The 15,452-nt window shown below is 41.3% G+C and overlaps 1 long non-coding RNA gene across 1 annotated transcript in view; it reads right to left on the minus strand.

Moving 5' to 3' along the window:
- Positions 1–1,025, minus strand: part of LOC121676910 — an 8,814-nt gene extending 7,789 nt beyond the window's left edge. Inside the window, exon 1 of the long non-coding RNA XR_006020654.1 lies at positions 1,015–1,025. This is a non-coding gene — a long non-coding RNA (uncharacterized LOC121676910). The remainder of the gene's footprint in view (positions 1–1,014) is intronic.
- Positions 1,026–15,452: the final 14,427 nt, after the last annotated feature.

The following is a 15,452-nucleotide window of genomic DNA, read 5'->3' on the forward strand; positions in this document are numbered from 1 at the left end:
CAGGGTGTCAGGTTGTACCTTGACTCTGTCAGTTTGACAGTGTTTTCCTTTACCTTTTTTGTTCCCCTTTTTCTTTAATTTCCATTAAATTGTTATTCTGACTTAGTGCCTCCCACTGGTTTGTTTTCAAACTAGTACACTTATGTACCCAGCTGATCATTCTTTCGTGCCAAAAATTGCTCAAGAGGTGGAAATTCTTTTCCCAAACAGAAAAACTAAGAAAAAATTCATCACACTTAGACAATAAATTGAAAAGCCTTATGTAGCATTCGAAAACTCTGTATTTATTATTAAAGGAGTATCTCTTTTTAGTTATTTCTAGTTATCTAGTCATTTAGTTATTTCTAAGCAGCTCCACCGTCCATAGTAGGAATTTAAAGATACCATTGTTCTTACCTATTCAAATATATTGTTATTGATATAACATCTTTTAAAAAAGAGGAAAAATTCAGACTTGTACAACAGTGGATAAGGGGAAATTTTTTATGACCCCTCCTAAGAGGAGAAGGAATGTACTCTTAATGAGTATTGGTATGGACTTGCTTTAAATTCATTTGTACAGGAAAACATTTGAATGCAGTAGTGTCATCTGTCACAATCTGGATATTAGGGTAAATATTAATGAAATATGATGGAACAGTCTAGCCTAAAGCGGATAGGATTAGAAGACAATAGGGTAGAGGAACTGGTTTCTTCACTTAGTGACTGAAACACCTTGGTTTTAGGTATCTGTCTGGCAGAGTGGCACCCAAGATGCTAGCTGGGTGGGCAAGTCCCAGGCCTTCTGAGGCTGTGCGTGGGTTTGGGTTTACTGTTGCCCCAGTGAGTGCACAAGTGATGGACTTCTGGCACCCAGCACTGCCCAATGAGCCCTTCTATTCCATCTCCCCTGTGAGTCACACAAGGAGTGTTGCTCATGGTGTCTGAGGTAAGCTGTATTTTCAGACAGATGGGCTTCCACATATCTTGCACCTTAGAAAATTATCTGGGGAGCTCTTAGAGCTGTCAGATAACCATGTGTTTCTGAAGGCAGTCCCTGCACAGCAGGATCCAGCACACTGTTTGGTGTGGGGAGGAACAGATGGGCTGCTCACATGGCATGTGTGAAAATAACGCATATCTTGTCTAGACAGGTATTAAATGGAGACAGGGACAATTCTTGGGGAAGAGATGCTTGAATTTCCCATGCTGTGTTTTCATGATGGTGCACTTCTAACAGGAATGTAGGCTGCTCCAAAATCAGGTTTCTTGGAAGCTTTCCATTTACTGAAACTTTTCTCATCAATATCACTGGGTTCTGTGTAGATAGTCCCGTCTACTCTGTCACGTGGCATCCTGTACTTGTACCTTTGTTTCTCTTTCTTCTAGTTTTTCAGACTTACTTTGGTATTTTATTCTTCAGTAATTTTATAACAGAATCACAGAATGGGGAAAGTTGAAAGGGACAACAGTGAGTCATCTGGTCCAAACCTCCCTGTTCAAGCAGGGTCATGCTAGAGCACATTGCACAGAATTGCAGATGGTCTCCAGTGGCTGGGCAACCTGTTCCAGTGCACAGTCACCGACACAGCACAGTAAAGGAGTTCGTCCTCAGCTATGCAGATTAGACATATTTTCATAGGCCACAAAGAGCAAAAATAAAAATATGCATTTTTAGTATGCTTTTCAGTAGTGACCCATATAAATTGTCAGCTAAATTATTCCAGTGTTATTTTAAGACAGCTTATAAAATGGGAAGACTTGAAAAGGTAAATAAGCAATCCACCCATTTGTGGAAAATAGATATGAAGTTCAGAGAGGCACACAAATAAATACAGTATGGCTTGCTCAGAGGTGGACCCCGGTTTTTTGCAAACTGGGACATAAACCAGAGAACATTGCACAAGGAAAAACCCCACAAAACATAATGAAACTCGATCTCATGGCTTCCTTAATACAGCTGGGCATGGTAGGAGGTAGTCACAGGCAGGAGCAGAGGCACGGATGAGGGGGTGTTGAAGAGCAGAGGGGCCATTGGTGGAAACAACATGGTGGCATATCTCCCATGTGGGGACCACAGGTTACCTGAGCCCCAAGATTCCCAAAGTCTGCAGGAGTCCACTGCTGGCGTCAGGACACAGACTCTGGAGAAACCCTCAGGAAGAAACACCAGAGAGAGTCCCTTGTACAGAATCTAAAAATTTACACACACTTACTGTGGGTAAATGACTGGGGACCCTGTGGACAGGTAACTGGGCATACAGTTAGAAGAAACTGAGGAGTCATATTGGCATCTTAACAGGGGTTATAACAGTATGGAAATTATAGGATAAATCACAGTTGCTGCTCCCTGGATGGAATGTGGTTGGCATGACTTGAAACCTGTTCCTTGGTGATTCCCCATATACACATCTGCTAAGGGGAAAGGAATGGAGGGTGGAGCTGTGTGGAGTTACCACAGGCAGGCTCTGGAGATCCTTGCAGGGAAGGGAACTGGATGGTTCTTTGTAGCTGATAAACTGCATAGCACCTGGCAAGCAGGGAAGGGAGGGGAACATGTCCTGCTGCTGAGACAACAACTATGGCTAAATCACTCTTATCAGATGAACTTGGTTCATTAAAGCCTAATAATAATCTTAAAGCACACCTCCATCCCAAAGTTACCCACCTCCAAGGTGCAGCCACTCCTCCTCACTGGCCAAACACTCCATACTCTTTTTGATTGTGTCTTTAAAAGCAAAGTGAGAGAATTTGACACCAATCAGTAACAAAGGTATGTATGACTGGAGTCACTCAAGCTCCACCTAAACACAGAGAAATAGTATAAAAATATGTCGACAATGGGGGAAAAATTAGGGAATACTCCATCGTAACTTCTGAGATCAGTCAATGGGCTGAACCTGTCATTTCCTCCACAGGGACACCTATTGGTAAGAATCATATTCTGTGCACACTGAGTATTTTACTGGGGATTAGAGCTTGTCTGTGTATTGCTTTGAATACATTTTTGTAGTCAGACACTACCACTGACAACCTTTGAACCTTAACGATTTTGCATTAATAAAGAGTGCTACTCTATAAACTGTCAGCGTGAGCCCTCCATGGGCACTAGCAGTTGCTGGCAGTGTGTAACACACTCTAATAAAGACAAAGATCTGCTGGGGAGTCTCCCTTTGTTGGGGTTTTTAAGAGATCTAGGTTTTTTTTCTGTTAAAGGAATTTTCCCCCATTCTGTTACTAAGATACAAATCGCTGGATGCTTAAGAGAAGACAAAAGACTTGGCTACTCTTTTGTTTCACCGCCTGGGTGTGGGGGCAGTTCGCTCGGAGTTCGGAGAGAGAAGCTGCAGAGAAAGGACCTGCTGGTTATTTAACCCTTCCAACACTTGCTAGTCCTCACGGCAGGCAGCTATGGGAGTGAGCAGGATCAGACATGACAGGTCACCACTGGCCACTGTGGGAAATGAGTGGCTCTGGCTCCAAGACCTCCTGGTGTATGCGTGAAGACAACTCTCCATTGAGATGCTGTCTGTATGGTTCAATTTGGGTGTTAGGCTGCTTACTGCTTGCATTCCTACTATTTATTGCAAAAATGTCATCACAGTTATTTTAGAATTTTCAGTACTTGCAGCAGTTGGGGCAGGGTCAGTTTTAGTGTGATGTCTGTTGGTCAACACTTTACTCACATTACATCTTTTCAAGATGCTCACACTATGTCTTTAAGAGATACACATATTATGTTTTTGAGAGACCCAGTGAGTCACTCTCAGTCTCTCTCAGTCATGAAGAATTACTCTCTTGGTAGCCATGGAGAAGAACAAATAATGTAGGTTAGAGCTTGAAATACATGCATGTAGTCATCTCCACAGAGAGAGCAGACGTGGCCATGTTCTTCTAAAATATCTTGCGACACAAAATATGTCAACATGAGCAAGCTTATTTTTGTTAGTGGAAGAAGCAAGAGTTGGCTCAGAGAAATGTCTTGTGGGATGTAATTGAAGGAAGCAATTTGGTTTGCAGTTGTTGGTAGGAATTAAATACATTTGGTTCAAATATGTTTCAATCAAAAAATATAGAATATTTTGTTGCAAATAAAAAACCCAAACAAATTAGACAGAAAGTGTCACAGAGTTCAGGACAGAAAAATCATGAAGAAAAATAATCATAGGGGAGTATAGGAGTACTGCCTATGTAAAAATATTGGAAGTTGCCAAAGAAAAGGGAAATTTGCCCATTGCCTTCATGCTGAATGAAAACAGAAGAAAAAAGACCTTTTCAAATCCCATCCCCATTCCAGAATAGTAAAATACCAGAGTTAGGTTTATCAAAAATATCAGCCTTCCTCATGACTCAAAAATGACTGTCAGGAGTCTCTTAGGAAACAACTCTGAGTGTATTGATTTTGTAACTTTCTTCCATTTATAGTTCTGGGGGTTTTGGCTGAACATTGTGATGCCTAACAAGAATTATGCAATTTTATTTAGGGAAATAAAAAGCTCCTGTGAAAATCATAAGGAGGTTTGCTGTACTCATAAATACTGCTTCACAACATCCTGTCTTTTTAATTGACTTCTGTTTAAACTGATGGAACATGTAAATGTAAATTAATAGTTTTATTGTAAAAAAATAAGGAACATAAATAAAATGTGCAGTCTAATGAAGATAATGTTACTTCAAATGACCTGGTATTCCTATAGCTGGAAATACTTAAGTCCCTGTCAATGACAGATCATCAGCTTGTGAAGATCAGAAAGATTATGTAGTCAATGCAGATGAATTACTAAATAAGCATCTCATCAACACTTTTGGGTAAAATCTAGGATATTTAATCTACTTTGCACACGTCAAACAACATTTCACTGCAACTATTACTCCAAAAAATGTTGATGGTTGATTCCTCTAAGCTTGTGCAAACCACTGACATGGTGACCCTTTCAAGTCTTTCCTACAGAAGGTCACACAAGACCATAACCAAAGGCAGTGACTAGCCTCTTCTGCTGTTCAGGAAGAAGTGACATATTGCCTTTCCTATCTGTAAGCACTGCTAGGACATCTGGGGTAACTAACTCCTGGTGCAAAGTACAGCAAGGAGAGCCATGTTATTTTTTCCTACCTGACAGTGAATTTCTAAAGTTATGATGGAGAATATTTGTGTATTCCAGGTGGAAAATTACTCATTACCTCCATTACTGTTTTAACACATCTTCATAATTTGGTCAAAAATCTACATAGGAAATTTGCAAAGGACTGGATTTGTCATTTTTATTTGTGCTGTCCCAAACCACTTGATGTCAGGTGGTGGTTTTATCTTCCTATACATAACAAGACAGAAAGCGCTGTTATGCGTATTCACTATGGAAAATGTGTCCTGCATTAAAATGCCATTTATCATATATTAATTCAGATGTTTGCTTGAAGATGTCTAAGAAGGTTTCATTGGCTGCAACAAGAGAGAAAAAATGGAAAAACTCACTACAAATTCCTCCAGAATATTGCTATTTTTATTGTACTTCATGTTGGCTTAACCCTAAAATGTAGGCTGGCTGGAATTCAGCTAAGAGAAATGTCATTTTCACTTAGTGCAAAAGGGGATTATCCTGCTCACTGCCCACATCCAGGCAGGTGTACAGTCTGGAAATCTCGGTGTATGGCAGGTTATTGAGGTCTCTGCAAGGAAGAGTCACGGTAGACAATCCCCTGTGAATTCTACTTACATGAGCTGCAAAGCAGTGGTAATGATGGATGTGGACAGCCGGCTTTCTCAGCATGTGACAGTCTGCTTTTATTAAATAAGCAAGCCCTGCAGCCTTGTCCACACATGTTATTGGTAATCTCAGCCAAGTGCCACAGGGCTGTTTCAGGTGGGGAAAAATGTGGATGTGGGGTCCTGTGGCAGCATTACTTATGTAGCAGTGAATTTACTAGTATACTGAAAAATTTCCTCATATAGTATCATGGTACTCAAATTCTGTTTCTTACAAAATGTTGCCCTCTTCCCAGTGGACACAGCCATCAATTCTGAACAAAATACTTGTTGGCAGTATTTTGTCATTACTCATTGCTTTCTACCTGACTGTGAACAAAATAGAGACAAGCTTTCTGTGTATTAATGAAACCAAATAAGGAATGGATCTGTACATCAGATCATTACAGTGATGAAAGTTAAAGGCAAGGAAGGGCTTTTTATGGACTCTATTCCACACCATCATTTTCCATTGGAAATCCAGTTACAAGACACTAGAAAGAGGAGGTTAGAAAGATCTACTGTAAACCTTAGATTAAAAGTGAAGATTATGGACTTTATATCCATGTTGACTTCTTTTTTGGTAAACTAATTGGTCAGTCATTCTTGATCCAAAATTAAAAATTATGCATGTCCCAGGGAACACGAATTTTACATGTTCCTTTGTTCTTAAGTGTTTAGAAACACAACTTCTCAGAAACAGGTTTTTGAGGCTAGCAGGTGAGGGTCATGACAGACTAGGATCACTTCAGCATCTCAGTCCCCACGATCAGTAAAAGAGAACATTATTTATTCCTATGGTGTTTTTCCTACACAGTTTTTAGGCCAATTGAACAACTTGCCAAGGGACATTTTCAGAGAGGAAGGATACTAATCTATAGCATCTTCCATCTGTTGGGGTTTTAAGAGTTCTAGGTTTTTTTTCTGTTAAAGGAATTTTCGCCCATACTGTTGCTAATTGCTGGGTACTTCAGGAAGACAAAGAGCTACCCACTGGGGGTGGGGTGCGCCTGGCTACTCTTTTGTTTCACCTGGGTGTGGGGGCAGTTCGCTCTCGCGTTTGGAGAGCGAGGAGCTGCTGGTTCTTTTTGGCCGCTTTTCTTTCTGCTGGAAACAACGCCGGGATCCCAAAGCCACCTTCCCTGCCCTGCTGGAGGCTGGGCTGTGGCCGCCCTGCCGTGCTGCTGCTTCCAGCCTTTCGCTGCGTTGTAGCCATGCTCGTCCTGCCTGCCCAGACCTCCAGGGGGTTCCCCGCTTGGATATATTGCCTCTGCCACCCGGTACTTGTGCTCATCCCTGCCATTTCAGCCTGCCGTTCCAGCCTGATGTTCCCAAGGGTCCAGCCAGACACTGGGGCCAGCTGCCCAGTGGTTTGTGAAGCCTTTGTCCCATCCCTTCCTGGGATCCCAGGCCACCAGGGCCGCGTGCTCCCCGAGCTCGCTCCGGAGCGCCCCCTGCAGCCGCGGGGGAACCATCGCACCTGCCCTGCTCACCGGGAGCCGCCAGCGCCCCTGCCGGCTGCGAGCGGAACTGCACCCGAGGGGAAAGGGCCCGACAGCCGAGAAGGCTGGCACTGGGTTTGTGGTTCTGTTTGCTGTTACTGCCAGAGTTATTGCTGTTTGTTTGACTGGTTATATATATAATAGTAAAGAACTATTTCCCACGTCTTTGCCTAAAAGCCCTTGATTTCAAAATTATAATATCTCGGAGGGAAGAGGGTTGCACTGCCATTCCAAGGGAGGCTTCTGCCTTCCTTAGCAGACACCTGTCTTTCAAACCAAGACACCATTTAAGGTGTTCCAAGTCACTAACACCTGAAGTAGTGTTACCACTAAACCAAAACATCAGAGATGAAAGATGCTACATCCTTAAACCCCGTAAAAGTACAGCGTTAAAGGACATATATATCCAACCCTTATTTCAGCACAAGGAAAAAAAACAACAAAAAAGGACTGCTCCTGTGGTGTGTAGTTATTTTTTGTCCTACTGAAGACAATGTGACTGATCAATAGACTTTTTTTTGCCATGTGTACAATGTTTTCTTCACAAACACTGAATTCAGAAGTAGCTGCTCTTCCACAAAAGCTGACACAGCAGCTGTCCTGTCCTATAATGCAAGTTTGCACAAGACCCTTGAAAACAGGAATATGTTGGTTTGACAAAGATGTATAGAAATGTAGGTGAGATTCCACTGGGGTGCCCTTGATGGCACTCCTGAGGCTGCAGGTGACCCTGGCTTCCCACAGCACCTCAGCAGGGGCATAGGGACACCAACTCCTCCCAGCCTAGCACTATCTGCACTATCTGTCTCCCCTCTGAACCGGGACCCTCACAGATGTGCAGGGCTTCCAAGATTCTGGAAGCAGAAGCAAGGGCTTATAAACCCCAGGAGGTGCAGCTATCAGAGAGCTTTACAGCTTAGCTTCCCTGGTGTAAATTATTTTCCAGGTTTTCCTAAAATTTGTCTGTATGTTTCCTGTATGTGCCAGTGTATAATTAAATACCTTGAGATCAAATGATCAGGAATTCATGGCATAGCTCTGTCCCTCATTAGCTAAACAAGGCACACCAGTCACCCTCCAAGAATATACAAAAATGTGAACATTGGGGTAGTCATCAGGGATCCTTACTTGTAGCTATTTGTATGTGTTTTTAAATACAAGTGAATACTTTTTAAATCAATTTGTTTCATGGACTGTATTGCCTATTTCTGGGATGCACAATACATCAAATGATTTTCAACAACATCACTCATTAGCCCTTTTGATCTACTTGAAAATGTTCCCATTAATTTCATTAGACCAAAATTGGTTTTTTTCTATGTGTAATTAACTCTTTGACCAGCTGTTGTCATGGGTTCTTTGAGAAAAAGACATAAAAAGAGCTCATTATGAAAGAAAAATCATTAAACCTAATCCTAATTTCCTGCAAATGAATGTATTTCTCATGGATACTTTGAAGGATGGAGAAAATATCACCAGGAGAAAAAGCACATCTGTCATAAGTAAGAAACAAAAGAAATATTTTTTCAAAAAATGGTCTTTAAATATCTAGGTAGTATAAGCAAGTAGGGAAAAGTGCAAGTGTTGCTTAAATGGATTTTATCCTTTTACTTTTTATCATAATATTCCCTAAATTGTTCTGACACTTTGAACTTCTTACATCTGGCACTCAGAGTTGAAAGGTGGTATGACAGACCCTGCAACTGATTTTGACAGAATTTCTGATTTCACTTGAAATGAAAAGGCAAAGACAACTCTGAAAAACCAAACAAGTCAAAAGAAGAATGAATGAGAGAGATTAAATAACACAGATAAGAATAAACAGAAAAAGGCAGTGCGTAATTACAGTGCTTGGAAGGATTAGTGGGAGTGAAATGGTGGAAAGGGTATTTGGGCAGTGAGAGTATTAGCAATGTGGTTAGGAAGTATCACAAGAAGAACTTGGGTATTAGCAGATAAAGGCAGCTTGCCCAGGTTCCATATTTTAGGATGCTGATGGAAGATCTTACCATGCTGTAGGAGAGAGCTATAACTCAGCACAAATATGTAGACTTGAATCCCTCTCATATCCCATATTCAGCACACAATGGCCCAAAAGAAGAAAAACAAATATTCACTACGCTCTTTCATGGGCACTTGCAGAAGGAACAAATCTCACTGGGGCAATTTATCATCCTGCAGCTACTAGATGCACAGAACAGCAAGGGCAGCAGTGTGTTAACCTTGAAAGACCAAATCCTTCCTATGCAACCATAAGGTGTGTAAAATCTTTCAAGTAAAACAGTAATTTCTGGTTTCCTTACAAATTCCCTAAAAGACTGAGTGCTAATGAAACCTCTTGCATGGAGCACAAACAAATTGTGTCGGTCTTTGAATAGAGGATCCATGACTGTTTCCTAAATGCTAAATACTTTGGCTTTTTATATAATTCCAAACTCCTGCCATAAATAATCTGGACAGCTAGGGTGACTCTTCACAGGTGAAGGTGCGGGACTGGTACCTTGTACTCTCAGAACAGCTATAAGACAGCTGTTATGCTTTTCAGTTCTCTACAAATCCAGTCCTTGTCCAGCACAAAACACAGCACAAAGTGGGAAAACACAGGCAAACCCTCTTAACTGGGTTTCCTCTGTATATACATGTACAAGTTTGAAAACAAACCAGTGGGAGGCACCAAGTCAGAATAACAATTTAATGGAAATTAAAGAAAAGGAAAAAAATGTAAAAGAAAACACTGGTTCAAATGGACAGAGTCAAAATACAACATGAGTCCCTGTTAGGCAGGGTGGTGGTAGCAGTCTGGTAGAATGGTGGCTGCAGTCCTCTGAAGCGGTGGTCCTGTAGTAAAACAGTCTGCTCTTCCTCAGGAAGTCCAGTGGTGGCTGTGTAGCTCCTGTCCTCTGGAAATCCAGTGGGAAGGGTTGTCTCTGGTGTTCAGAGTCCCAGATTATATCCACGATGGGATGCTTGGTTCCTCCCTCTGGGCGGAGCATCTCACAATGGGGTAATGAGTCATGAGGCCAAGTGTTGATTAGGCTCATTAACAGAAGATAGTCCAGAGGGAGTTATCTCTGAGTCATGTGGCAGGATAATGATGGGCAATTAACAGAAAGATAGTCTGGGGGGAGGAGGCAAGGAAACACTGCCCCACCTGGTTTCAACAGCTCATGAGGATGGTAATAGAATACACTGCAACCCAGGACAATGCATAAATATACATACATATATGGTATAATTCCACACATTTAGAGGAAAATAAAGTGCCTTTATAGTTCTTTGTTTCAAAAATAAACATTATTTATTAAGTTTATAATTCTGCGATTCTGTGATTTTTTTCATTATTGTGAAACATTATCTTTTTTTTCACTTGAGAATATTCCCATTATGGATGACATCAGTTAAGATCACCATGCCAAGAAAATCATCTTACACAGATTTTTTTCTCCTTGTTTGATATACTTTAGACTACCTTTTGTTCAGCTACTCTACTTTTGTTAAATTTCTGCTTTTCCAACTCAAGTTCTCTGATCGTAACTTTCCAGACAAAGGGGACTTCGTAAGTTATTTGATCAAAGTAAGAATGCTGCTCTGCAAAGTAACAGACAAGGATTGGTAATAGTTACTCAGCTCCTGTATAACTGCTAAATTTGCTTTTAACAGCTTTGCAAGTAAAATTATTTTTATGTTCTGCAGAAAATTAGCTCACCTGAATTGAATTACGAGGCTGCTGCCAGATTAGGTCATCTTCTTGGTGGAGACTATAGGTTGAGGTAACAATTTAATGAAATGCAATACAAAAAGGAATAAGAAACACCTAGTAACAAAAGCAAGAAGTATTAAAATATTAATACAAAAAGGGAAGGTGCTTTACTTATACAAAAGGTGTTCACCACCTCAGCTTAGTTTCGTGTGGCTGCTGGGACAAAGACAAGATGGCAGATGCTCCCCCATGCCTTGCATCCATATGATCCATGGGACAAAGACAAGATAGCGGCCACTTCCTGTGGCCATCCAGCCACACCGGCTGGCTCTCCTCATGCCCAACAATGGAAAAAACTGAGGGACAACTGCCCAGGAGCTAGAGAGTGTGTCGTGAGGCACCATGGTTTCAGATGCTGGGCTCAATCCCACTGCTACTGGCAGTGCTGCTTTTGAGCACTCCGCCCGGCTCCACTTGGCTTCCTTTGGCTCGGCAGCTTCAGCTCGGCTTGGCTCCTTTCGGCTCTGGCCAGACTCAGCTGGGCTTGGGCTCGCCTTCCCCACTTGGCTTCACGTGTCGCTTCCCACACCGGTGCTGATTTTCAGCCCATCTTGGAGCTGTGTTGCCACTTTTAACACCACAGCTTAGAGCCGTGTCTTGAAGCAACAGGTAGAGGACGGTCAGCAGCAGCAGAGGAGGGGATCTACAAAAATCCCAACAACCTTCCCACTGAAGAGAGAGGTAAATAGCTCACTTCCCCCTGCTGAAGGGGTTGCTCACCTTTCCTTCCCCTGGGACAACGCCCCCAGCAATGATGAGAGCGGTGCAGAATAGCAACGCAGCCACACGCACGTGGCACTAAGCACTGCCCCCCCCTCCCCCACCCCCAGCAACCAAGACAAGAGAAAAATCGGTTTTATTGTGGTTTTTCATTTGCAATGCCGCACCTATACAGAGATATGTGGGGATAAACAGAGATACGGAGGGATATACAGAGATACAATGTTGGCTGCCATGGACTACAGAAATTCTGAAATGCTGAAGTTTTGAAGTAGGAAATAGTTTTATATTTGTGTGTTTTGTCGAAATAATTAAAATCACTCAGGAAAATGTCAGACAGATCTAGATCTATCAATTCCATCATGTTATAAAAGCATCAAGTTACCTTCTGTGTTGTGGTGAACCTGGACCAAAGCCGGGGTCAGCCGGATCAAGTGGACCCAAAGGTCCTTTGGTTTGATGCTGCCCCAGCCCAAAAGCCCTGAGCATTCAAAAGGCTGTGAAAAATACATAACTCTGTGCCTTACCATTGGCCGCAGCCCTCCCCGCCCCTTATTTCTCATATTTGGTTGTATTAGAGAGTTCTATGTTCTTCAGTTGTTAATTGGCCCTTGTTACTCCTCCCCGCCTACCCCTTCTCACATTTGCTGTAATTCCTTCTTCCCACCTCAGTAACACCCCCTGGCTGATGTTCCACTGGTTACTGTGTGTTTTCCACGCCCAGATTGGGGGAGTAGAAGACTCCCTGCAAGCCACGTGGCTTTGGCTTTCTGTGTGGATTTCCCGTTTCTTCAATAAACCCCTTCCTCCACGAAGAAGTCCTTCCGCCTGTTTCCTACCTCTTGCTTGCACCTTTGCCACCGGTGGGCAAGGCAAACCTGACCCAAAGCTTTGTCTGCCCTCCTGCGCCGCGGTTGACTCCATCCACCCCTGTTTGGAGCAGGCAGAAGATTGCCCGGTGCCCGGGACACGGTGCTAGCTGGCACAGCACCATAGCACTTCTGCAAAGTAACCATGAGTTACTGCAACTGCGACACGCCCCAGTGATCGATGCACCAGCCCAGCTCCATGCTGCTTCACAATTTGACAGATGTGAATGGGCCACAAACTTTCAGCAACGCTCAAGTGCCTCTTCCTGAGGCTTTACAGTATTCCTTAGTGTGTAAAATTGTTCAGCCAGAAGCTAAAAGGTTTTTCAGCTTCAGAGTTTGTCTCAGATGTATTTACACATGTAAAAATTCTGTTCTCTTAATTCCATATATGACAAAACTACAGTAACTACAAGAATTGTTTAAACACAATTGCTTTGGTTTTGTCTTTTATTTGTGCCTTTTTGTACAGGACAAGGAGTTAGGCCTGTCTGACAACAAACTATTTCAGATCAGTAATGAGTATAAAGAAGGATAAGCTGTAGTTCTAATACCACATCAAGGAAAACAGGTGCTGAACATTAGTAGGTACACCTATTCTTGATTGTGTATGACAAAGTTCTAGGTTAACATGTTGGAAGGTATTTAGATTGCAGTTAAAAAAGAAGCTCACGTGAGAGTGTACATACCTAGGACTCAACACATAAAATGAAGTGCTCATTTTGCACCTTGGACTACACAGATTTCACAAGGGATCTCAGTCACTTGAAGGCCACTTCCATGACACTGATCAGCTTCCTGATATTTTTGTTTGGTGGGAAAATCCCAGGAGTCATGCCTAAGTGGGTAATAAGAGATTGAAATATTCAGATTACAATTTCCAAAATGAGCAGGGGAGATAAATTTGTTTGTGGTATGAGATTTAAAGGACTAGCGTTAGCTTCATGATGCTCAAAAAAATTATTTCTCTTCTCATAAAGACACTCATACTTTTCAATGTATACAATGCAGATACTAAATACAAAACCATCTTAACATTCAACAGCATGGAATACTTACAAAACTTAGTTTAGGTAAACTTTTTGCATAATCAATCTCCAGCTACTAATCAGATAATGGGATTAATAATGGGCTACAAATTCTCTTATTTCTCATCAGAAGTCTTCCTCAACTGGTGAGATTGCAAAAAATTAAATTTCCCAAATCATAGCATTCGTCACTCAACAGAGACTTAATTTTTCAGATGTCTGAGACTTAACATTTTTTGTGTTGAACCCTGAATGTGGCTTGCAGTTTGGGAGTTCACACATGCAAATAAAGTGTGTGCAAATATGAGTTAATAGACAACCAGCATGACATATTTAATGCTCAAATCAAAAATATAATAATAAAATATGTATGTTCCATCTATTTTTTTAGAAGTTTGTATGTGCATGCGGGTAATTACATAACAAACTACTACTGTGTGCGTCTGTCATTTAAAAATGAAATGCAAAAGAGTACTGAGAAAACATGACATTGCACTCATAGCTCTGAAAATCTGTCTGTTGATTAAATTTGCCATCTGGCTTCTGCACTGTAGGTGCCTTTGCAAGCCCTCAAAAATCAGTTTTGTTTGGGCTTGTGCAGAATCCTGTGCACCAGATGGCTTTTTTATTGAACTTGGCTCTCAAGTAGTTGGCCACAAAGTAATATGCATTTTACCGATGCTGTAAAACTGCTTATCGCGTTAAGCAACTCTAGCTTACCTTTGAAAAACTTTGAAGTTTTTTACTCCTTTTTTATAATCAGAGGTTTCCTCTGTCATTCAATTTAATAAATGCATTTATGGACTTAGAAAAATTTGGCATCAGAAAATATATGGTAAAAGCAAATGAACAAATCAAATGTATAAACACTGTATTTGCTATGAACTTCTTATTGAAGCTGTTAATGAAAAAAATTAAATTCAAAATTGTATTAGGCAATATTATGCACAAAAAAAATACCTATTATTTGTAAGTGTCTCAGTCCACTCAAAGTATACTGAAAGTATAATGGGTATTTTTAAAGTATTTATTCTAAATTGGAGAAATACAGACATCACCTGAGGGAAAAATCTAGCAATGTAGGTGGCACATAGAGCTGGTGCATCAAGACCACAAAGTTTTTGCTTTCCAGGAGTCTAGGTAATGTTGTCTATTGGAATTTGTCTTTATCAGAATGGACACCTACATTTCACACTGACTAATTTACATCAGCTATGGATGCAGGCACTAGTAGTTAAGTATTTAATTATCTATTCCCACATGTGCATTCCCTCAGCATGAATTTGGGATTGTATTTTTAAGACTCTGCCCACTGCAATTACATCTAGATCAAGAGTTTTACTTTTGTCTGCTGCTGTATGTTTTATGTCTGCAATGAACACTGTGGATATAGGCTTGGTCCAAAAAAATTATTAATTTTATCAGATTAAGTGTCTATTGTTCAGGAATGGTCAAGTCTGTGTAATGTGGTACTAAATAGATGGGAAACACATTTCAAAAACGTGACAGAAATCAGGTTTTTTGCATCCTCTTCCTTGTAGCAACAAGCAACAGCTGTTTAAAGAGTGAACTACAGAAGGCTCAAAGCAAGCTCATTGCATTTTACTGTTAATAACCACCTGACTAGTCTGCAAAGCTATGGATGTAAGGTATGCATTTGTATGTATATATATATACACACGCATATACACACACACACACACACACATATACTTCCAGTGTGTAACGCAGCCTCGGTGTGCAAAGCATACTCCTGTCTTTTCTCCCACCCACACATAAGGGGAAATTAGCGGTGGGAAGCTGCTTCATCGATCTCAGATGCCCCGCTATTCCCAGAGACATCTTGGCATG

Source organism: Corvus kubaryi, unplaced genomic scaffold (genome assembly GCF_017639235.1).
Source record: "Corvus kubaryi isolate FWS band 111438036 unplaced genomic scaffold, C.kubaryi_AGA036_p1.0 split1-37296, whole genome shotgun sequence".
Lineage (NCBI taxonomy): Eukaryota > Metazoa > Chordata > Aves > Passeriformes > Corvidae > Corvus > Corvus kubaryi.